Source organism: Sciurus carolinensis, chromosome 11 (assembly GCF_902686445.1).
Source record: "Sciurus carolinensis chromosome 11, mSciCar1.2, whole genome shotgun sequence".
Lineage (NCBI taxonomy): Eukaryota > Metazoa > Chordata > Mammalia > Rodentia > Sciuridae > Sciurus > Sciurus carolinensis.
In genome coordinates, this window is record NC_062223.1 from 60,716,898 (window position 1) to 60,740,537 (window position 23,640).

The 23,640-nt window shown below is 33.7% G+C and overlaps 1 protein-coding gene across 19 annotated transcripts in view; it reads left to right on the forward strand.

Annotated features, from left to right (window-relative positions):
* Sox6 (SRY-box transcription factor 6) overlaps positions 1 to 23,640 on the forward strand; it is a 556,749-nt gene that overhangs the window by 138,867 nt on the left and 394,242 nt on the right. The window contains exon 1 of one of the 19 annotated variants that reach the window (XM_047516554.1): positions 2,886 to 2,918. The exons of the other annotated variants lie outside the window; for them this stretch is intronic. The gene's annotated coding sequence lies outside the window, so the exon portion shown is untranslated. Of the gene's footprint in view, positions 1 to 2,885; positions 2,919 to 23,640 lie in introns of those variants that run through there. 19 annotated transcript variants of the gene reach the window in all.

Sequence of the window (23,640 nt, forward strand, 5' to 3'; positions counted from 1 at the left end):
AAAGGCATTAAAAACCAAAAAATAAGGAAGTAAATTATAGTCTATCAGAAGATGATGAGTGCTATGAAGCAACATCAAGCAGGATAAAAGAGGCAAAGAGTACTGAGGTGGGAAGCTTGCTCTTATATTGTATAAAATACAATAAAGGCTCATAGATAAAGTGATAAGTAGAGACCAGAAAGAAGTGAAGGGAAAAACCATGCAGATATCTGTAGGAAGACCATTTTAGGATGAGGAAACCAGTGTCTTGAAGTAGAAGGAGTAAATTTATGAGTCTGAGATGAGAAACAGTAGTAAGGAAGCCAATGTAGTGTATGATGTGAATGGTGAGGACATACATGATTTAAGCCATTGTAAGGATTTTGGTTTTTACTCTGAAGAAGATGGAAAACCAGAGGAAAATGAGGTCTGAGTAGAAAAGTGGCATGATCTGTCTTCCATTTAAATAGGTTTGTGCTTCACTCTGTGTTTAGACTGTATCAGTGAGGCTAATTGGGAAGTATATTAGTTTGGGCTACTCTAACAAAATGCCATAGACTGTGTGGCTTATAAACAATAGGAATTTATTTCTCACACTTCTGGAAGGTGGGAAGTTCAAAATCAAGGCACTGGCAGATCTCCTGTCTGGTAAGGGTCTTCTTCCTCATAGATAGCCATTTTCTTACTCTAACCTCACATGAAGTTAGAGGGCAGCTTTGCCCCCATAACCTATTCACTTCTTAAGGGCTACACCTCCTAATACAATCACCTTATGGGTGAGAATTTCAACAAATGAATTCTGGTGGGGGCATAAACCCTTGAACCATAGCAGGACTTATGCTCTAATCCAGGTAAAGGATAATGGGGTCTTAGCTAAATGAATGAACAATTCAATAAACAGTAGTAGTATCTTTAATTTTGAACTAATGTAATTCATATCGACCTAGTTAGGTAAATCTTCCCTGAAGAAGTAATGATTGAACTGAGATTAAAAGGACTGGAGTGGGATAGGTAAGATATCAAATATGTTAGGCAAAGGAAAGAGCATATACAATGGTACATGTTGTGTTTCTAGAATTGTTGCTAGTGAGGTGAAAGTTCAGAGAGCTAACATTTATATGCTAATTATTTGACATGCTCTATTTCTCATTCATAGTTTGAGGTAGTTTCATTGTTTCCATTTTATAGTTTAGGAATTGAAGCATACAGAAGTAAAGTGACTTGCTCAGGGTCAGATTACTAAAAAAATGGCAGAGCTTATTGTTTATTATAACTCTTTGCTTCTCTCATCACTATAAGTTCATTGAAAGCAGAGACCTTATTTTGTTTGAAGCTATGTCCTTAGGTACAACAGTGGTTGTTGAGCACATGGTAGATGTTCAATAAATATTTACTGATTGAATGAATGAAATAATGATTTGGAATCAAGGTGTATCTCACTCCAAAGTCCATGTTCTTAATGATATCCTGTAAAGTAGAGATATCAGATTTTTTGTTAGAGAAGTCTTTTATTTATTTTTTTAGATGTTGATAGACCTTTATTTTATTCATTTATTTATATGTGGTGCTGGAAATTAAACCCAGTGCCACATGCATGATAGGCAAGTACTCTACCACTGAACCACAACCCCAGCCCCCTAGAGAAGTTTTTGATAGGGGAACAAAGACTTAGGCCAGTGCCATGCAAAAGGAATGGGAAAAAAAAAAAAAAAAAAAAAAAAACCCAACATTGTTGAAGGGGAGATAGATCTCAGAAATAATAAGTGGTTCAAAACAAAGTTACTATGAACTAGAACAGGTCAGAAGGGAGAGGAAAAGAAAGCTCTGGTCTTAAAGCTGGGTGGGTAAATTTCACAGTAGCTTCCACCAGAACCTAGGTCTACAGATGTGTTTACTTTGCTACCGCAAGACTGCCTATTGCTTTGACATATCCAATCTGTTTCTTGGGAAACAGAACACAGTCAATAAGTCTGAAATATTTTTTTCCCCTCTGGTCCCTTTTGATCTTTCATTTAGCAGTCCCCTCTCCCCCAAATATATATATATATATATATATATATTTATATTTATATTTATATATATATTTATATTTATATTTATATTTATATATATATATATTTATATAAATATATAAATCCCGGTACAATTAAAAAATATATATATATATATATATTTATTTTATTGTAGCGGGGTTTGAACTCAGGGGCACTTGGCCACTGAGCCACAACTCCAGCCCTATTTTGTATTTTATTTAGAGACAGTGTCTCACTAGTTCCTTAGGCCTCATTTTGCTGAGGCTGGCTTTGCTCTTTTATTTTTTAATTCATTTTTATTGTAGACAAATGGGATACATCTTGTTTCTCTGTTTGTACATGAAGTAGAGACATACCATTTGTATAATCATACATTTACCTAGGATAATAGTTTTTGATTAATTCTGTTATTTTTTTTTTTGATTTTGCACTCTTGATCCTCCTGCCTCGGCCTCCCGAGCCGCTGGGATTATAGACATGCACCACCATGCCCGGCTCCACCAAACATTTTTTTTCATCAGGTACTTTCAGTTAATTTTTCCTCAGTGCAACATGACCTATGAGAAGCAGAGAATATTTTTTGACTTCTTGGCGCTGAGTTAGTAGTTCAGGTGGGTAACTTAGATATTTCCCTCTGAAACAGAACTTTATCTTATTCTTAAGAATTTAGGCCTTAATATTTCTGCTTTTTCACCTCATAGTGGCTCTTGTTGTTTTACCATTTCATAATATTTTTCTCTCCCTTTTTTCTCAGAGAAAGAAATATTAAATCTATTTTCATGATGTGACATCTCCACTTGTGCTTTATGTTTTTTCTTCCCATTCCCTCTAGAGAAGATCTCTTCTTTTTCATGGAGATTCAAGTTCTAATTCCTGTTTTGCCTCTTTCTGGCTTTGGAAACTTGAGTGAGTTATTGACAAATTTGACTCTGTGCACAAGTAATTCAGATTTCTTCTCTTAAAACAGTTTATTTCAATTGTGCTAACCCTTAAAGTATTCTTATTTCTTACTGTCTTGCTTTTACTGTCAAAATGTCTTAAAAGAATAGTATTTATTTTCTGACTGTATTCTCTTCTCAATGCATTGACATCTGGCTTCCATTTGATTCTGGCTAACTATTATAATCTACTGCCTTCAAGATTACTAGATTGCCTGATTCCACATTTAAAGTCTTTTTCTCAGCTCTTGTTCTTTCCACTTTCTGTAGCAGTTGATATTATTGACTAAAATGGTTCAGCACAATACTGAATATGTAAGTAGATTTTTAGCAAGTTTTTAATAAGTAAATATTTCTATTTAGCCTTTTTTATTTTTAGATATCAATGGGCCTTTATTTTATGTTATTTATATGCAGTGCTGAGAATCGAACCCAGTGCCTCACACATGCTAGGCAAGTGCTCTACCACTGAGCTATGACTCCAGCCCTTGTCCTGTTTTTTTTTTTTTTTGATAAATCACAATCACCTTTTTCTACTCATAAACCAAATTTATGCATTTCCAAGTTTTGCCCCTTGTCTGCTGTTTATACATTTTATTCTCTCTTGGAGGTCTGATATGTTCTAATGCCTTTTAACTCTACATGAAAGAATGTAACCTCTACTTTACCCAGCTCTGTCCTGAGCATTTTACTTCTTCCTGTTTGACTTTGTATTTCTACATGGATGTACTATTGTCCCTTCAAAGTCTCATAGTTTGCTATCCTTTTCCTAAATCAAACTCTGTTAGATGTTTGTGTTTTTAACAGTGATACCAGCACTCAGTCACCCAGACTTGAAATGTTAGAAATGTGTCGATTCCTCTTCCTTTATGTGTCACTTCAATGGTCATTTGCTAGTTCTTTGTGTTTGTTCAGTGTTCATTGCATGTAAACTATCAGAGAAGCTGGAATATATAATAGAAACAAAACAGATGAAAATAAATGCTACCAAGGATATTATTTTGTAGTCACTTGCATTAATTCATCTACTTATTTAGTAAATATTTATTGAGAATGATGGAGTAGCTATTTTGTTAAGGTTGTCAGAATGGGCCTCTTTGATATGGAAATATTTGGTCAGAAACCTGAATGAAGTAAGGGAACAAACCCTGGAAGTTACTAGGGGAAGAGCTTTAAGGCAAAGGGGAAATGTATAGAAAGGTGTTGAAATGAGAGGTGCTTGGTTGTTCAAAGAAAAATTGGTACCAATAGTGTGATTAGATTTAAGTGGGTGCATAAAAAGGAAGTTGGAAATAGAGAGATAGCTGGTAGTAGTGTCCTCAAGACCTTGACGAAGACTCTGGCTTTTATTCTAAGTGAGATATGAGATAGGAAGTCTGGGGGGTTTTAAGAGAGAAACAAGATGTGGTAATTTATATCTTTAAAAGAATCACTGTTCTATGAGTAGACTATATAAAAACATGTATGGGAGCAGGGACACCAGGTAGGGGACTCATACAAAGATGTTTAGATGACATGACACTGCTTAGACTAGAGCAGTAGCCACAAAAAGGAGTACATACTATGGATACCTAAATTAGGGGGATAGACATAGTCTCCTCCAGTAACATGGCAGTTTTTTTCATCCTAGCTGCCTTTTCCTGAGAGGATTACAACCCTATGCTGGGATACAGGCATTAGTGGGCAGTGTTGGCTAGATTTGCAGCCTGCTTGCTCCTTTAACTGAGCATCCTTGTGCAGTTCATAAACAGTCTAATGGTACACAACTATCCTGGATGGAGGGAAAGGGAGTGAGAAGTCACTCATTAAAAGGAAAAGTTTTTGTCTATTAGCTTTATTCTCATTCAATCTCTTATTGATTCACATATATTTAACTTCACCAACTAGAATTTAAGGCCACTGAGGACCAGAACTATGTCTTGTTCTTTGTCTCACTAGTACCAGACATGATGTTCTTATCTGTTTCTTGTTAATTGGTGGTGACAGTAATGAAACTATTTTATGCCAATCTCTTGCAAAGATCATGGTACTAGAGTTTCTGAGGTTTAAAATGTTTTGGGATGTTAATAAAAACTAATTATAATGCTTATTGCCATTGGTAGGAGACATTAACTATTGAAAGTAAAAACTGTAGATGTTAAGTACATGATATACAAATGGATTTAAAAAAAATCATGTATATTAGTTTTCATCAGATTGTTGACACTTGACTGATTATTTAAATGTACCTGAGTTTGTTTTAATGTCTGATACCAACTGAAGAAAAATGATAAAATACTTAATTATTTTCATATGTGCTTATTTCAATTACCCAGCCAGATCTTGATATGACATGGTGTAGAGGATGAAGCAAGTCTAGGGACTGCTGCCAAATTCTACATAGCAGCAACATGGAAGTAGTTTAGTGTCACTAAAAGTTTGAAATCTACTGTATTAGAGGCACATGCAGAAGCTATGTTAATTGCTAGCTTATTTTCCATATGGTTCTGTTTTAATGAAGCATATTTGATACAGATGGCTGGAAAGTAAGTTGCAATGTCTGAACTGGCTCTGACTAATTCCTACAGTGCTTCCACTCCAATATTTCACAGTGCCTTTGTAAACTTTCTTCATTCACAACTTTTTTTTTTTTTGTTTTGTTGAAATGTGGTCTAAGATAACTGAATACTGTTTGTCTTTCTTTAAAGTTGATCTTTAAAAAGAGAAAGAACAATTATATTCCTCCTGATTTCAAGTCAAAACTACAATCTAGTTTGATTTCTTTTGTCTTATTGAGTCTCTTCTTTATTATGTCTTTTTCTAAACAAGTTTCATTGAGATAATGGTAATTTTGAAGTGTCACATATAGGAACTGGATTAACAGTAACAAATGCTTGTTAGTTTTGTTCCTATGACAATACTTCTACCTCTTCAGGGGTGTGAAACAGAATAGTCCAGATTATTAATAACCATCTCTTGTTTGCACATTTTCTGTGTCTTACGCAATGAAATAGAATTACTAGGAGCTAATATTAAGTCAGAAATGAAATCAAGGATAAATTGCCCAGCAATACTGCAAAAATCTTTCCATTTCACATCTTTCCTTCTATGAGACTAGAATATCAATATATAGTCATTGTGTTTGTGTTAAGTCTTTAGAGAGTTCAGATATGTTATCTTACTTAACAATGATGTGCTGATTTCCTCTGAGTATTTTATTTTGGTGTGCTTGTAACTAAATATGTACGATTGTCTTCATGTTTGTTCAAGACTATAGATAATATCTGTTAGATTTGAGGTTGAGTTCTGCAGAGCAAAAAGGAAGATGATGGTTCAATGAATTTGTATCAATTTTGCCATTTTTCTCCTCATATTGTCACTAAAATATGCTCTTTGTTATCTGAATAAGACATCTGCTGACTCACCTGTCCCTCTGCACCTGATTGTGTAAAAACTCTTGGTTAAGTCTGTTAGACCTCGGAGGTCCAGGAATCTGCTAAGTGCTAGTGAGCTTAAAAGACAAAATGTCCTTGGTCTGTTTTGTCTCTCCCACTTATGGACACCTTTGATAAATTACCCTGAAGTACGTATGGAATAAGCTAAACAATGCTGTATTCTAAGCAGTGAATTGCTCAAAGGATTAATTATTTCTTAATAAGAAATAGATTTTTCTCATTTTCTAGAGAGGTTGAAAAATGTAATACAAAATCAATTTCTCACCCAACTTAGTTACCTTGACACAAGGAATCTTAAACTGAAGAAAAGTTATTTTTTAAAAAACCAGTTTGTGAGAAATCTAGAATTACAATCCTGACTTTAATCTGCTTTTTCTCCCCAGTTATATTTCTCTAGAAAAGGTTAACATTAAAACAGTGTTCTGCCCAGATGTTCTTTGTGCTTGAATGTGTTTGGGAAGTTGTATTGAACATACCCCTTTGCCACAGAAACTAGTCATCTTTAAATGTCAGCTTCAATGTTGAAATTTTATGAGAATGGAAAGGAATACACATTTTCACTTATTTTAGTCTTCCCTTTGGAAAATGTAGTCTGCTGCTGTTGTCTCAAGTTGGATGGGTTTACAAAGTTTTCTTTAAATACTCATGGAAAGCAAATGCAATCCAGAATTAGACAAGAAAAAAATTACCTTCCTTTAAAAAAATCTTAATAATTGTATCATACTAGTCTTAGTCATTTTTTGACCTTTCCTTCAATTTATAGTCACTCTGGAGAATTTATTTTTTATTCTTTTGTCTTGTCTTGTTTGTTTTATTTCAAGCATGGTTTAACTTTTCACTGGAGCAAGAGCTTAAAAAGGTCAGAGTAAGAAGAGAACAATTACCTTTGTGACAACTGTCAATTAGTTGTACATTATTCAGGATACAATATATTTCCCAATTAATGTTTAAAAACAGAATGGCAGAATTACTTTTGAGCTTGATTCACTTTGAGAAATCTCAGAAAAAAAAATTTAAAGACCATTCAGTACCTTTTCTCTCTTATGTAGGAATGTTTCTTAAACTCAAAGAGAATAATTACTCTTTGGAATATTCTCTGACTTTGAACCCTGTAGAAAACCACTTACAAAGTATAGGGGACCCTAAATTGAGTTGGGCAGGTGGAGGACTGATGTCATGGTGGTAATAGTAGCAATAGGAGAGGCTCTGTAAATGAGGTTGAAGATACTATGTTGCCCCAAACAGCAGTTTAAAAACAAAAATCCAGCTGCATCTTTTTCATCATTATTGTCTAGATGTCAGCTATGTGGGACTTTTTTTTTTTATGTTGTTTTTCTTATTAGAGAAAGTATGTTCTTATTTTAGAGATAAAATAAGATATTCAGTTAAACTTTGTGTTTTTAAATTTTTATTTTTAAAATTCCTCACTATGAATTTTAAGTCTAATTCTTGAGCTGAATCTTTTTTGGTCTTGATTTTGTTTTCAGAGAAATAGCAGTGCTAAGCTTTTCATTTAATTGTAATAAAATACTGCCCTAAAGAAGAAAGAAATATGTTTTTTTTTTTACTGGTTTATATGGAAAAGCATATAACTGTAATAATATTTTAACTATAGTTTGTATAGACCATACTCATTTAAACTCTATGCAAATCTTTGTTACTTTAGGGCAAACAAGCTAAAAAACCATAATGTGTGGTGTAGTGAGCACACACCATAAATTTGATAATCATACTTGTGAATTCATCATATTTTATATAGAAGATCGCCGTAGCATTATGAATAGTAATGTGCAAATGATGTGAAAAAATGTTGCTACATTCTTGAATGTTTAGTGATTTTAATACTACTGTATTACTTTATTCTGTGCCAAGTTGCATTGATTGATAAGTGAAGGTATTAAAATAGCAGAAATTTTACATTGGCTTTAATGCATGGAGTTTCTATAATTCCCAATGAATCTGAAATGTTAATATAAATCCTCCTTTTGTGGGACTGCAGGAAGTAAGCTGTCCAGATTACACATGTTACCGGGCTAGACCTGCCTCTACTGTTTAGAGAAATAGGAGTGGGAGACTGTCTTAAGTGAAAGTGAAAAAAGGCATTTGTTTAGCTGCATGGCAACACAAATATTTCACTTAGTGAGGGCCGACAATGCATCTCATTATGTGAGCGGGTGCCAGCTTGTAAAAAATTTCTGTTTAACTTTCCATATTAGGTGAAGGTACTTGTGCTTAACTGTTTGAAGTCTGGCATCCCGGTTCCCTCCACCCCTTCAGTCCCCCCACCCTTTTTCTACCACTTTTTTTTTTTTTAATTTATTTTGTTTTGTTTTTGTTTTTCAAATGCCACGGAAATGGATGAGAATGTCAAGGATATCTGTTCTATTGAATGCTATTAGAAATACCTGCCTGGGGAAGTCTGCCAGATTGAAGTCTGCCTCAGGCTAGACATTTGTCACTTCTTCCCATTTCTCTTATTTCTGATACGCTTTTTTTTAAAAGGCCAATTGTTATATTCTGCCCTGGCAGTAGAAACATTCAATGGTATTTAAATTGACAGTTATCTTGTGGTGCTAACATTGCCTGAGTAGGAGTCCCATGTTCTTAAAATAAAAATTTTTGATCTTAAATTCTTCAATCTCTCACAATGCATTTGGATCCTAGGTTATTTTTTCTTCTTCTTACTGTGTTAGCATAAGAAATGAACTATATCATCACTTGCTTTAAATGATCTATTTTATGGATTGTTATCTAAAGAAGGTAGAGAAATACTAATCCAAGAATGTTTGCTATCGTTGTCTCTGTATTCTCATGGCATGATTCCTGCCCTGTGTGTATCAGTTTCAATAGTATTACTTGGATATGGTGGTGGAGGGCAAAATACATTTTTAGATGCGTGGGATTGTAATGTACAAAAAAAAGTTTCTCAGCATTTAGAAGCATAGAATGATGTGTAAGGACACCTGCATGAGTAAGTAATCCAGGAAATAAATGCATATTTTTCCCTTAATTTTATCAGACTTTTTAAGAGTGTGGCATCAGGAATGTTAAAGTTTGTTTAAAGAAACTTTCAAAATGTTTTATCCATTTGTGGATAAAATGAGAGAGTGCCGGTTACAGAATAAGAGAAATAACTTGTAATGGACAAAGTACTTTAAAATTATATACCAAGAAAGGTAAGCAAAAGATCTTTTTGCATGAAGAAATTGAAAATAAATTTAAATTATTGGCAATTTCTTTGTATTAATATTGGCATAAGGTTCAGTGAGTTAAGTTCTGTGAGTATATTTACATTTCTCTTATAAAAGTAGTTGGGGCACTTAACATTTTGAAAATAAGAAATATATTCAGGTATGAGAATTAACAGTCTAATGTAAAATAATTTTTTTCCAAATTAAGTTGTTGGAAGTTTGCAGTAAAAATCTTTTCCTTCTTTCTTTTTGTTGCATTCTGGATCTTATTCTGTTCTATCCCTGTCCACGTTTAAAAAAAAATGTTTTTAGTTGTAGATGGACACAATATCTTTATTTTATTTGTTTATGTGGTGCTGAGGATCGAACCCAGTGCCCCAAGCATTCAAGGCAAGCCCTCTACCACTGAGTCACAACCCCAGCCCCCTTGTTCACATTTTTTGTATGTAGGTCTCAGTTCTCTTGGAGAAGAGGATCCTTTTAAGTCCTGAAGACTGGATTATCTGTCAGGCAGAATGTGAATTAGCCTGTGAGGTGGGGACAGGTCATAAATGCCTGACCTCATACCCCTACCATCTCAGTAGCAGTTGTGAAATTTTTACTGAATTAGTCATTCTATAGCCCTGGGTCTGTGTCTTTCACATAGAAAATATGCCATCCTTTAATGGGAGGGGCCAGAGGGGTGGATGGCTGGGCAACAATGTAGTTAAAGTCTGGATGAAGCCCAAAGTAAATATTTTGCCAGTTGCATTCTTGTTAATCAGATTGTAATAGTTGGCCTAAAAGTGTCAAAATATGGATTTTTAAAAAGTAAATTTAGATTTTTCAGTTCAGATTATTCAGTTTCAGAACTATTGCTTAGTTCCTTTCTTTAGGTAGGATGGTACTTCAACTTTCTCAGCAAATCTGGCATTAGGGTCCTTGAATTTTGGTCCTTTATGAAAGGGCATTACATTTTCATAGGGGGTTTTGACTCTTCATTTTATGGTTCAAAGTGAGAGGCAGACAGTATTGTTTCTATTTTATCTCTTTGCGCATCAAATTATTAATTTAGATTACAGTACTTGGTAGAAGCTTTGTCACTGTTGTGAAGTTCTGTCACAGATTCCTTAGCCCCCTAAATGCAGAAAAGTACCTCTGGTTCTGTGTCATTTACACTGCTTGGCAGATAGTAAGCACCCAGCAAGTGATTCAAAGTATAGGAAATGTTAATAAGAGAAGAGTATGAAATTATTGGAAGACACTATTGGGATGATTTAGTGTTATGGGCACTTGAAGTCTAAATTCTGGGATTAATTGGTAACCTGTTGAAATGAGGCATCCTTAATTAAAAATTTTTGAACAGATTTTTAGACTTTTCTAGCTAGTACAAACTAGCCATCTGTTGTTTCCAGGAATTGTCAGGTACCATTCAGTTTTCCAAATCTGATATTTTCGAAGGCAGTAGAATTCTCTTCTCTAAAATGTCATACTTGGAAAACTGCCTAGGATTCAGAGTAAATAATTTTTATAAAACCAGAGAGACAAGATTCATCTTGGAAAATTCTGTACCTATCTGAAGTTTTATATTTTCTTTGCTAAAAAATGTTAGAAGTGTTATTTACCAGTGGGAAAAGTTGGCATCTTGATCTAGAGGAAGCTTGGTGAGTCTCTTTTTCTGAATTTGCATTTTCTATCAAAGTTTGATTATGAATTACTATCTTCACAGGGGTCTAAATGTGAAAGTGGATATTTCAAGCTGCCCATCATACATGTGACAGCCAGATTGTCTTCAGTCCTGCCTTAACCTACTGTGATGCTAATGTCTTATGGGGCAACTTCTGCCATTGTCTCATTGTATAGGGCAAGGTCGGCTCATATATTTTCTAAACAGCTACACATTGGAACAAATCCCTTGTGAAGTCATATGTGCTAAACTTGATGTTAAATATTTAAAATCAAAGAACTGGCCAGAATCCAAATCCCAACAATGTTCCTCCTAATGCAGGAATTGATATACTTGGGAGGCATTTTTTTCTTCCAGATTCTCTTTACTATTATTTTGCCTGATGCTGTGCCATTTAGACTGTCAAATAATCTTGAGGTTTGCTGATATCTCTCATGATCAATCATTCATTCTGCTTGCACAGTCAATGATGTTATTTGTGCAAATGTCATGTATTTTATTGGCTACAAGGTAACCGAGGTCTATGTGGGGGAACAGTTATTTTTATGGTGAGGAGATATGGATTTTACCTGCTTGATTAAGCAGATAATTTATACATCTAGCCTTTCAAATATTGAAAAATACTTCCTGTTGTATATAGGAAGCTTACTTTGTATTTTATTATTTGTTTGCTAAAATATAAATACCAAATGGATAGACATGTGTTTCAGTATCTTTGGCATATAATGCCCAATACAGATTGCATATGAAGAGTTCCATTCTTTATACATTGTGAATATCTTGAATCTCAAATATTCTAATATACATTATTTATAGTTCTCAAAAACCTTCTAGTTTTGAATTATACATTAAACATTTAGGTTATTTAAAAATAGTTTGTATGTACATTTTATCTTCATCCAAAATTCTCTAGGTACTTTTGAACTGACTGGTATAGAAACAGGTTGTATTTTTCTGATATATTTCATACTGTTTCTTCTCTTTAGAATACTTAGATCAAACATATTTACTTGCAGGAATTCTATCCATCTTTCAAGGCCCAGTTCCTGGTAGTCTTCTATGATCTCACTTTATCTGAACTCCCATTGCATTTTGTATCCCATTCTTTGTGCTTGTCACAATTTGTCTTTTTAGTTGTTTTGTGATTTTTGTGATCAGTCCTCACTCTCCCTCTCTCCCTCTCCCTCTCCCTCCCCCTTTCTCTATATATTACATATATAAAATATATATCATATATTGAGTATATATATAAATATATACATATATTCTCCCCCCAAAATGATACTGGGTATTGATAATACTGGATATTGAACTCGGGGGCACCCTACCACTGAGTGGCACCCCAGCTTTTTAAATAATTTTTACTTTTTATTTTGAGTCAGTCTTGCTAAGTTGCCCAGGCTGACCTTCAGCTGTGATCCTCCTGCCTCATCCTCCTAAGTAGATGGGATTACTGGCATGTGCTACTACGCCCAGCTTTTCATTAATTTCTTATTGAAGAAAATTTTAACAGTTCCCTTGGGATATTAAATCTAATTCATCTTAAATGATTTACATGACCATATAATGCCTGCTATTTGGTATGCATTCAGTATATAATTATTGAGTGAATTAATTAAAAATTCTGAAAATTTCCATACTCTCAATCCTTTTCAGTTTATCAAATTTGCATTTCCCTCCTTACTTTTAGTTTTTCTTATAGGTACTACTACTATTTTCTTATATGTAATTACTACTTTTTTGTTTCCATATTAGACAAGAAGTAAAAAAATAATTTGCAGATGAGCCAAAGGAAATTTAAAAAAAAAAAATGTAAGGTGTTATTTATCATGAAATCCTGAAGAAAATCTGGAGCTTCTAATGGAGTGAGGGATGAAGGAATTGGCATATCACCTCATTATCACTACTCATGCTTCTTATATCATGCATGGAAAAGTGGGGATTATTCCATATTTCCTCATATTCTCTCTAGCACAATATTTTGCTCATAGTCAGTGCTCTAAACTGAATAATCATGCATAAAATAAATGAGTGAATGAATATGACATTGATGAATATTGCTTTCAGTGCCTCAGTCATTCCATCCTTTAAGGACTTTCTACTGTTCCCAGATTTTCTCTGCATTTCTGTCTCCTTCAATTCCTTAATGAATAGTCCTTCTTTTAAGAAAGAATTGAATAACCACATTGAACCCAAGATATAAATGGTCAATAATGTTTATATTGCCCTTTTATGGCATATATATTTAAAATGTACAAGTCTTTTCAATTAAAATTATTTCTCATTCAAAATAAAGGTGTTGGTTTACTTGATCTCTTAAAGAAACCTTTTAAATTGCTCACTTCTAAGCAGTTTTTGTAATGGTTAGGACCCATGAATAGGAATTTTCAAGATGATAGCTGAAGATAGGTCTCTGTATCTTTTTAAGTAGTCTGAAAATTGAAACAATAACAAAAGAGGAGACTATAAACAGTATTTTGGATTAGCTGTCCCTGAAGTGAGGAGATAGAACTAAAGTTATCAAAAGAAGAATCCTTTTCTTTTTCACCTTAAAAATTGCTAGTTTCATAGTTTTTGTACTTTTTTTGGAATTGCTAGAAACAATTCAAAAAAATCTTTGCTATGTAACTGCTATTACAGTGAAGAGTTTGCAATCATTTCTCCCTCTGAAGTTACCTCATTGTAATAAGTTTTAGAAAAAGAAACTTACGAATTACACTGTTTACTATTTCTCTGTTCAGCATTTGTTATGGTTGTTTTGAGGAGAACAATGCTTCTTTCACTTTTGGTGCATGTAGTTGAGGTGGAGCTACTCTTACTTTCTCAAGTCATACAGAGGGTATTCCATAGGGCCACAGTGATTGGTTCAGAATTGAATATGTTATCCAAATTGAGCCAAGTGAGACTCAATTCTGGGCATTTTGCTTGAATTAGTGGGAAGGAATCAATGTCTACTGAGTTCACTAACATGGGACTTTTGGTAGTAGTTATTTTTCCCCTTGAGGAGGGAGAGCCTACCTGAGAGAAAAGATGAAGAAAGACCAGTTTCTAATTACATCATTTTCTTACTGAGTCCAGTAATGTCAAGAGCCAAGATTTTTCAGTTGTGAACCAATAAATTATTTTTCATAAAGCTCTTTTGAGTTGGTTCTTATCACTTACAACTAAAAAGTGTCATAATGATACAACCAGAGTTGCATAAACTGAGTACATAGCTGATAATGGTGGGTGGATATATGTGATTTGGAGAGATATTTTAATGCCCACTGAGTCATCCAATATTTGTGATTTCTTTGCTACACTTTACTTTCCAGCACTGGAATGGGTGATAGGATGAAAGTAATTACTGTTTAAACAAGTATAGTTTCTACTGAAATAATTTTATTAGCATTGTCAAAGAATAAAATGAAAACTAGATGATATAGTTAGATAAGTTTCAAAGATTCACTTTGTGTTTTTTGAATGGATTTTTTATGGCTTTTTCCTAGGTTAAAAGTATAGTTTTCCCTTTAAGTAAAAGAAATTGAAAATAAATTGAATATGTTTTAACTATTCACTTGTCTATTGAAGTTTGATATTTTTGTTAGATGTACAACTTCAGGAATTGGAGAGAGTACTTTATCTGTCTATGCTCTGAAGAAAGATCTGCCTGTGACATTTTCATATGCTAATCCTATTCATTAGTATATAATTCTACTTAAGACAGATGTTAATGGATTTGCTTCAAATTAGAGATAGATGTTCTCAATACTTTGGAAAACAAAACAGAAATAAATACTATAATACAAATTTTGCTGTTTGCTTGGAAAAAAATCTGGATTCAGAAAGTAATTTGTTCTCCAAATATAGCTATGTAAATTCTATTTGGTTTTGGTACATTACACTGAAAGGGGCAATGTTTTAAGTTTACATTTCTTAACATAGACTTTTAGGTGGTCTCTATTTTGTCTGTGTTTTCACATTGCTTGAAATATATACATAAAAACTAGGTTGATACTTGATCATCTCTCTTAAGCCATGCTGGACCATTTTGTAGTAAGATTTTATTGCTTAAAAATTTTAAAGAGGTTCAACATTAAAATAAGATTCTGGGGCTGGGGATGTGGCTCAGTGGTAATGTGCTCACCTAGCACATGTGAGGCACTGGGTTCTGTCCTCAGCACCACAAAAAAAGAAATCAATAAAATAAAGCCTTTGTGCCCATCTACAACTAAAATATTAAAAAAAAATAAGATTCTGTTTTTTTTTTCCCCTTTGATGTTCTAGAAATGTGTATTCTTAATCAATTTTTTTCTTCTTTACCTGGCAAACTTTAAGTGCCACAGTCATAGGTTGTCAATTTTCTTCCTAACCCTTAGATGTTTGCCACTCAGACCTAAGAGTCTTGGATCTAAGTCTCTCCGATGTTGATGCTCTCATTAGGAAATAATCATGTTCAGAATTTGAGGTACTAACTAGTTTATAAGAGTAAGGCCCTCATTTGAGCCATTTTAAGATCAAGACCAAATCAAATAAGCCTTTTAACCTTTAAAAGTCTGGTAATAGCACATTTGGAATGGTATGCATACTTATATGGGTGGAGTTTCTCAGAGATAGTGGATTTTGAAGTTTCACTACTAATCATTAGATAGAATTTTCCCTTTGCTCCAAAAAAGACCTGAAATTTGTACCTAGACCAAATAAAATTTTAAATGTACAAAATTCCAAGGAAGAGCCTTTTCTTTCCTTTGTTTTTAACCTCCCATGTGGTAATCTTTTTTCCTTTTTAGTGACTCACTATTTATCTCCTCTTCCTGAAACTGCTCAAAGTATAGTATCACATATTAGTTATACACACTGTTATTATTACTTTTTGGTTAAAATTTATATTGCGTTACATTAGAACAACAAGGATAAAAGACAAAATCTTACCCGTAGTTCTATAATTTGTCACCTGTTTTTCTTTTTACTAGTTTTACAGTCCTTGTTCATTTTAACAAATAATGTAACTGTAATCAGAGCATAGATGCCATTGTATGTTCTTTGTCTTTTTACTTAATATTTTATAATAAACATTTTCCACTACAGAGAGCTTGCCATGATCCATACAGATGTGAAGGGAAGGCCTAATCTTCTTTGGGTAACAGCTTCCCATTTGGGCTTTCATTTCTTAAAAACTACTTAAAATTTATTTTTTATTTAAACAATTTATTTCATTTGACAAGTCATAATCATATAAGATTATGGGACACATGGTCATGTTATATGTATATAATGTGAATGATAGATTCAAACTAATTCGCATATCCATTACCTTAAATTCTTATCATTTATCCTTCTACCTAAAAGCAACTTTGTGCCCATTGATCAATATCTTCCCATTCCTCCTCACCCTCTACTCTGGTAACTACTTTTCTCCACTCTGTTTCTTTGAATTTGATTGTTTTAGGTACCACATATAAAAGAGAACATGTGGTTTTAACTTTCTATGCATTTGGGCTTTGTTTTAGATAGATTTCTTCTTAGCTTTTTAAGATATTCCATCCAAAATTAGTCTGAAACTTTTTTGTTTATTTTTTGAGAATACATTCTAAAATATTAAGAACAACTAAAAACTTTTCTATGGGGCTGGGTTGTAGTCCAGTGGTTGAGCACTTGTCTAGCATGTGTGAGGTACTGGGTTCAATTCTCAGTACCACATGTAAGTAAATAAATTAATTAAAGGTCTCATCGACAGCTACAAAATTTTTTTTTAAAAATTTTCTGTGAGTTTTTTTCCTATATTTATTACATCTATTGGGGTATTTGTAGAATGTTTTTTCTTTAATCTGTGAATATGGTATAGTTGGCAGATTTTCTGAACAATCTATAACTGGAACAAAGCTTACTTGTTCTCATAGATTTTCATTTATGCTATAGAATTAGTAAAAATTTAAAAGATTTTAGCATCTGTTCATAAATAAGGTGTCATAACTTTCTCTTCTATGGTGATTTTATTTTGTTTTGGAGTGAAGAATACCCACGCCTTATACAATGAGATGAGAGTTTTATATATTTTAGTCTGAAAAGAACTCATGGTATTACCTCTCCTTAGAGTCATTTGCAATTTAAGTTTAAACTATACCTGAGAGGAAACTTATTTTTATATCATATGTAAAGGATTTTGAAACACCAAATTAAGGTAGCAGGATTTTTTTTTTTTTTTTTTTAGTTATTGTGTGTGGGTTTGTAAATTGGGGATAGAGAAAATAGAAAAATATGGAGGTTGTCTCCATAAATCTCCATCATAGCAGTGCAATTATTTTGCTGATTGTCTTTGACTATTTTTTGGTGGACTCGTGGTTTAATCAATTGGGATTATGATAATTGCAGGTTAATGGCATTGGTTAGGGAAGATATTAATTATCAGAGAAGACTTTAACTAAGCAGAGAAGATTCCTGGACCAAAATTAGAGTTAAACATGATCTGAGATATAAATTCTTAGTCCATTTTGACACTCTGTATAATGACAAAATGGTAAAGCTTCTCCTTCAAGTCCCAGAATTAACCCCACTGGTTGCATTAAGCTATTTATGACATCATTCTTCCTATGAGTCTCTTCTTGGATTAATTTTAGGTATGTTTTTAGTTTTATAAAAAATCTGTAAAGTAGATGTGCTTCCACATGTAATTGGACCCATGTTTCATCTCATTTTGTCCTATAAAAATGATTTTATACAAATGTTAGGAACTCTAAGGTTTGGGCTTCCTGCATATCTGATATGATTAGTGATGTGATTTCTTTTTAAAAAAAAAAAGTGCCTGCTTACTTCTATCTTCATCTGTTGTTCTAAATGTGTGACAATTTAAACCACACACCCAGTGTTTGAGCATGTACCACAGTACTGGACATGCAGAGAGATGTTCTTAAAGAGATTGATCTTTCTTTTTCCATCTTTTTCTCTATTGTCCTTTCCTTTTTTGATATACTCAACTTTGTTTCTTTCTCTTTGTCTGTCTGTCAAAGTAAATAGACTTTTAAAGGAAATTTTGAGTTAAGATGCTTCCATTGAGAAGAATTAGTACAACTCTCTGAACATGGCCTATTGTTTGTTTAGAACCCAGTGTTAATGAGGGCACAATGCTAGTCTTGATTCTTATATGGATTTACTACCTTTGCTCTGTTCTATGGCCTTGGATCATTGCTTCAATGATTGATACTTGCTAAAGACCAGGTGAGAAAATTTAGTTGATCAAAACACTAGAAAACCAGTGCAGATTGCATTCTTGCCTAGTGTCATTCTTGTTTATAATATATAATTTAGGACTTTGCTTTGAATCAAAATTATTAAAATAAGTTGAAAATGGATGTGGAAAAGTGAAAGGGACTTAAAAGAATTTCATGCTATTTTTCTTTTCTCCATAAAATGGATAATTCTTAAGATAGTTTTCTCCATATTGTTTGGGGTCCTATTTAATATCTTTGGACACAGGATTGAGTTTTGCTTGCTTTTATTTCTTGCTCCTCGGGTATTAGTGCCAGCTTTGGCGGCTTCATTGTCAGTGTTGGCTCAAATGAAGGAATGGCCAAAGTCTCCTTTTGGAGACCACTTCATTGGTTATTTTAATTTGCTCACAGGAGTAATTGTTTAGTGGTGCTATAGGATAGTATTTCCCTTCCCATAGGGTTTAGGAATTCTGCCCAGTAATTACTTCTATTCCTGCTGGATGAGTATTTGTGAGTAAAATAACTGGTAACAGGCTTAAAGTATCCTTCTAAAAACTATGTGTAGGGCTCCTGCCAAATTATTAACTCTGCCTGCTGCAGTCATAATGGATGCTTTAAAGTTTCATCGATCTTTTGATTTTTACTATCAGAAACAGAGAATCTGTTGGGCTTAAAATTAGCTTCTTAATAATCATCTTAATGTAGGTCACTTTCTTATGTAGTGTTTCTCTCTCTCTTTCACAAAGATATTATCCTAAGAACAATAGGGATGTGGGATAGGAATTGAGCTTAAAATTTTTTAAAGTTGCTTTGCTGTGCCCACTATAGTAAAGGACTGTGAAATACTGTTTTCTGATATTCTATGGAATGAAAAGGTCTACACTTATTGAGATATAGTGATGAAAATTCTGGGTCCAGTATTAGTTATCTCCTTAAAATCAGGTGCTTTTTGTGTGTAAAAGGGAAGCTAGTAAGACAAAAGAGGTATAGTTTTGAAATATTTTATTAAGGTAGAACTGGTTCATGAAAAATTCATACATAAAAATAAATGGTGAATTTATATAGATAACATTTAGGATTAATTTACTATTTGTACTTTAAAAATTGGAAATCACTGGAGATAAGATGTTATAGGGTTATTTGTTAATTGGTTTTACGAGTTTTTCTCATTATTAAAACAACAACCACAAAAAGATACCAATTTTGAGTAGCTGTCTAGCCAACATTACTTAAAATGGGATGAAACAGAAGTTTCTGTTGAAGTACTTGGGAATTATCCAAATGACCTTGACTTCATTTCTAAGAATGATGTTTTAAAGGCCCTAATTCTTCTTCATCCTTCTTTCTATTCACAACCTTTGACATGAAATTTTGCAGTACCCTTCCACTCTTTTTTTTTTTTTTCCCTTCCACTCTTCATAGGGCATTCTGACTTACCCCCCTTGATTCCGGGGTCAAACATTTAGCTTGCTTTGACCAATGGGATATTTGCAAATGTGACACATACAGAGATTTGTAAAGTCACATTTCAGTTCATACTCTTGCTCTTTTCTGTCACCACAGAATAACAAGCTTGGGCTATTCTGGTGAAGGGTGAAACATATGGAACGTAGGTAGTTACCCTATTTGTCCCAGCCAAGGCCATCCTAGATCAGCCAAAAGTCAGCCAACCATGAAATACGTTAGTGAGCATAGTTAAAAACAGACAAACGATCGGCTGACCTGCATACACAGGAGCTAAATAAATACTTATTGTTTTAAGCTACTAAGTTTTAGGGTGATAAAACCTTCAGGATTCTTGTTGCCATACATACTTGAAACAACCTCAAATAACTAATTTTTTTCAAAAGGTGCATTTAGGCAAATGTCAGTAATGATCCTGAGTGGTTTCTTGCTATTGCAGTAATATTTGTTTCACCTTGGTTTCAAGAAATTCCTAGAGCGCACCATTCATTGATTCTTGTGTGAGACTTCAGTAAAATAGATTTTCTCTGTGGGAAATTCTAGAGATATTTCCCACCTAGTCTGCATATTCACCTAATATTTGGTGCCTTTCGAGCACAGAATCATGTAGTCCATAAAGATTGATAAGGCAGAAATGCAAGTAAAACAACAAGTGATTAAGTATGTATCATAGGAAAAAAAAATAACCATAGTCACATGCCATATAATGACATTTTGGTCAATGATAGACTGCATGTATGGTGACGGTACCATAAGATTATTTCACCTAGCGATGATGTGTCTGTTTTAATTTGTATAAGTATAGTCTATGATGTTTATACAAGATCCATATCCCTGTCATTATGTAACACATGACTGCATATCATTTGTCAGTAGTACCTTTTGACTAGGGAGAGGTAGTCTTGAATAGAGTCAGCAAAATGGGGAAAATGAGACTCAAAACCCAGTTTACCTTTGGACTATTTAAAAACAACATGGTATACAAGTGCTGTGAGTAAGGACAGAGCTTTCAAGTCTTAACTCCATAGTCTACAAACTCAACTTAAAAAATGAAAAAGTTTGGATAAAAAGAGGCAAAGAGGTGCATGGTTCTTTAATTTGCCCTTTGTGTTTTGAAATCAGAAATCAGATGGCTGTTCTAATTTCAGGCTATATAGAGTAAGCTGTTTCATTCATTATCTTTTGTGGTACAAATAAGATTTTTTTTTTTTTTTTTTATGTAATCATATAAAAAGTAGCTGACCGAGGGTCCTCTGGATAGAGGCAGAACCCTACTGAACATATCTTACCAGGTATGGCCTCCCATGAATCTGGAGCTGTACTTGGAGAAAGGATGTTGGATGAGGGGCCTGTACTTGCTTAATTTATCATATTACTTGGAAAGGTTCTTATTATTTTTCACAGCAGTGTGGTCACCTGGCGGTAGGTCATTAGCATTTTAGTCTTCTTTTCCTCACAACAATGCACAACATGTTAATTAGAGAATTCTGAAAGCTAAGTAACCTGTTTTAAAATCAGACATTTTAATTTGCAGCTTTAATGGCTGTTTTTATAATAACTGGCTTTATTGGGGGTAAAAGCACTTCTCATGTTCCACTAGCAAGGCAGAGTATAACAGAAGCTGACAAAATTAAAAACCTCATAATGCGACCTTTGCCTGGGATAAAAGGTTGTTTCATAACAATTTCCTTTTGTTCTTTGTTTAAGCCATTACTCTAAAAGGAGCCTCCGATTAATCTAAGTAAATGCATCATTACAGTACTAATCCATGTCCTTCTGTCAGTGTCTGTTTTAATTAAATAAGAAATGCTAGCAGAAAGATATCACGCACAAAGCTGTGATTGGAGAAAGAAGCACTGGTTGATCAAGGAAAAGATTAAAAAGAGCTTTGCTGTTTTGTCCATTTGCATTACTGCAGATGCCACAGTGTTTCAGGGTGAAAAGAAAACTTACAAAAGAGTTTAACACGTTTCACTCTTATAGATTTAAAATAATGGGATTTTCCAATGAAATTCTAATTATCCAATTTGTCAGATGTTAGACATTCCAAAGCAAGGAGCAGAACAGTTTGGGGTGTGTCTTTTAAACCTTTCATGCAGCCTTGTGTTCTATTTGTGAAAACATACCTGCCAAATTTACATTTTTCTTCTTATTTTGGCTGAAATTGACAGTGATATCTGATTATAGACATATAGTATAAGTTTTTTTAAAGCCTCTTGTGATTTTAGTTTTTTTCTATTTTTTTGAAATGATTTTCTATTGGTAATATGTTTAGAATTTGGTGCTTAAGTGGTTGTTAACAATGAAAATTACATTTAATGAATGCTTATAAAATATTGTTACATTGACACACAGAAACTCTGCTTAGCAGTAGAGTTGCAGAATTCCCGTGGTGAGGGCTCTCTCCATATACAGGCCATTATTTGATGTAATGAAAAGAGAAAGTGTGCAACAGTGAGATTGTTAATTAATTTAGCCTAACAAGATGAAGATAAATGAAGCACAGCACAGATTGAATGAAGCAAGAGGTCTTATTTACAATTTAATACATTTTTATATAATGCAGATTTCATTGGTAAAAAAACAAACAGACTCCCACCCCAAATACTGGCTAACAAAAAGGTGTGCCCCTACCGCATAATCAACATTAAAATCCTGGCCTGACTTTACCGAAAACATGTATTGTGGCTCCATATAGAAGACACTTTTACAGTGTGTAAACAGTGCTTTCCTACTGCTAAGAATTCTACACTAGTTAACCTTTAACTTCAGTATTTTATTATTCTAGCTATAGACTGGGGATGACCATAAGAATAATTATCTGTAAACCTTTGGGTTTCTTGTTCTCCAGGTTATCCTGAGACATGTTGCTTCAGTTATTTAATAATCATTTTATTTTAATCGGCTTTCACCAAAGGAAAGAAGTTCAAAAATGGGAAAAGACAACAGAGTGAGATAGAGACACACACACACAGAAGCTGTGTGCCTCTTTACATGTGCTTGAATCTGTAGCAGTTGTACAGAATTCTTAAATTAGCATTATTTTTTAAAGTCTCCCTTTCAGAGATTAATGAGCTTTATCCAGTATTTGACCTTTTATCATTCCTGCTTTTTGCTCAGAAGTACTTCCTTCCTTCCTACTGTAGCTAAAAAAGACTGTCTCTTATCTTATGTTACTGTAGGCAGTGGTAACAGGGCTCTCTACAAATGGTGTTATTATGGTCACTATGTTTTTATCTCAGGGGTCACGAACAAATCCATGCAACTGCTTCTAAGGATTTCAATAAATAGGACTTTTTATCCAGACAATCGCCTTTTATGTTACTTTTAAACAAAACTACTAGTCCATCAAGAGTTTCAAAAGAAAACAATTCTGCAGAGTGCCGGTATGGCCGCACAGACCAATCATCATGGCACCCATTCTCCAGTCCTTTATTTTTCAAGTCCACAACAATAGGTTGTTGATTCAATGGACAAGACCAGAACAATTAAGTTCTCTGTTTAGCAGCAGTGCAGCATTTTAATGCCCTTCTCTAATAATGGTCTCATTATTGTTATTCTAAGACTGGGCCTCAGGAGGAGGAATATTTGCTGGAGGTACGTCATTATTTTGCAAATTTCGATTAGCTCATCATGTTGTCTGTAGTGTGAAAATCGTAGCTAATTAGGGCAGCCAGTTAGACTACCAGCTTTTGAGCTTATGAGTTAAAAGGTAGCATACTTGATAGGCCAGTGATGTGAAAAAGGT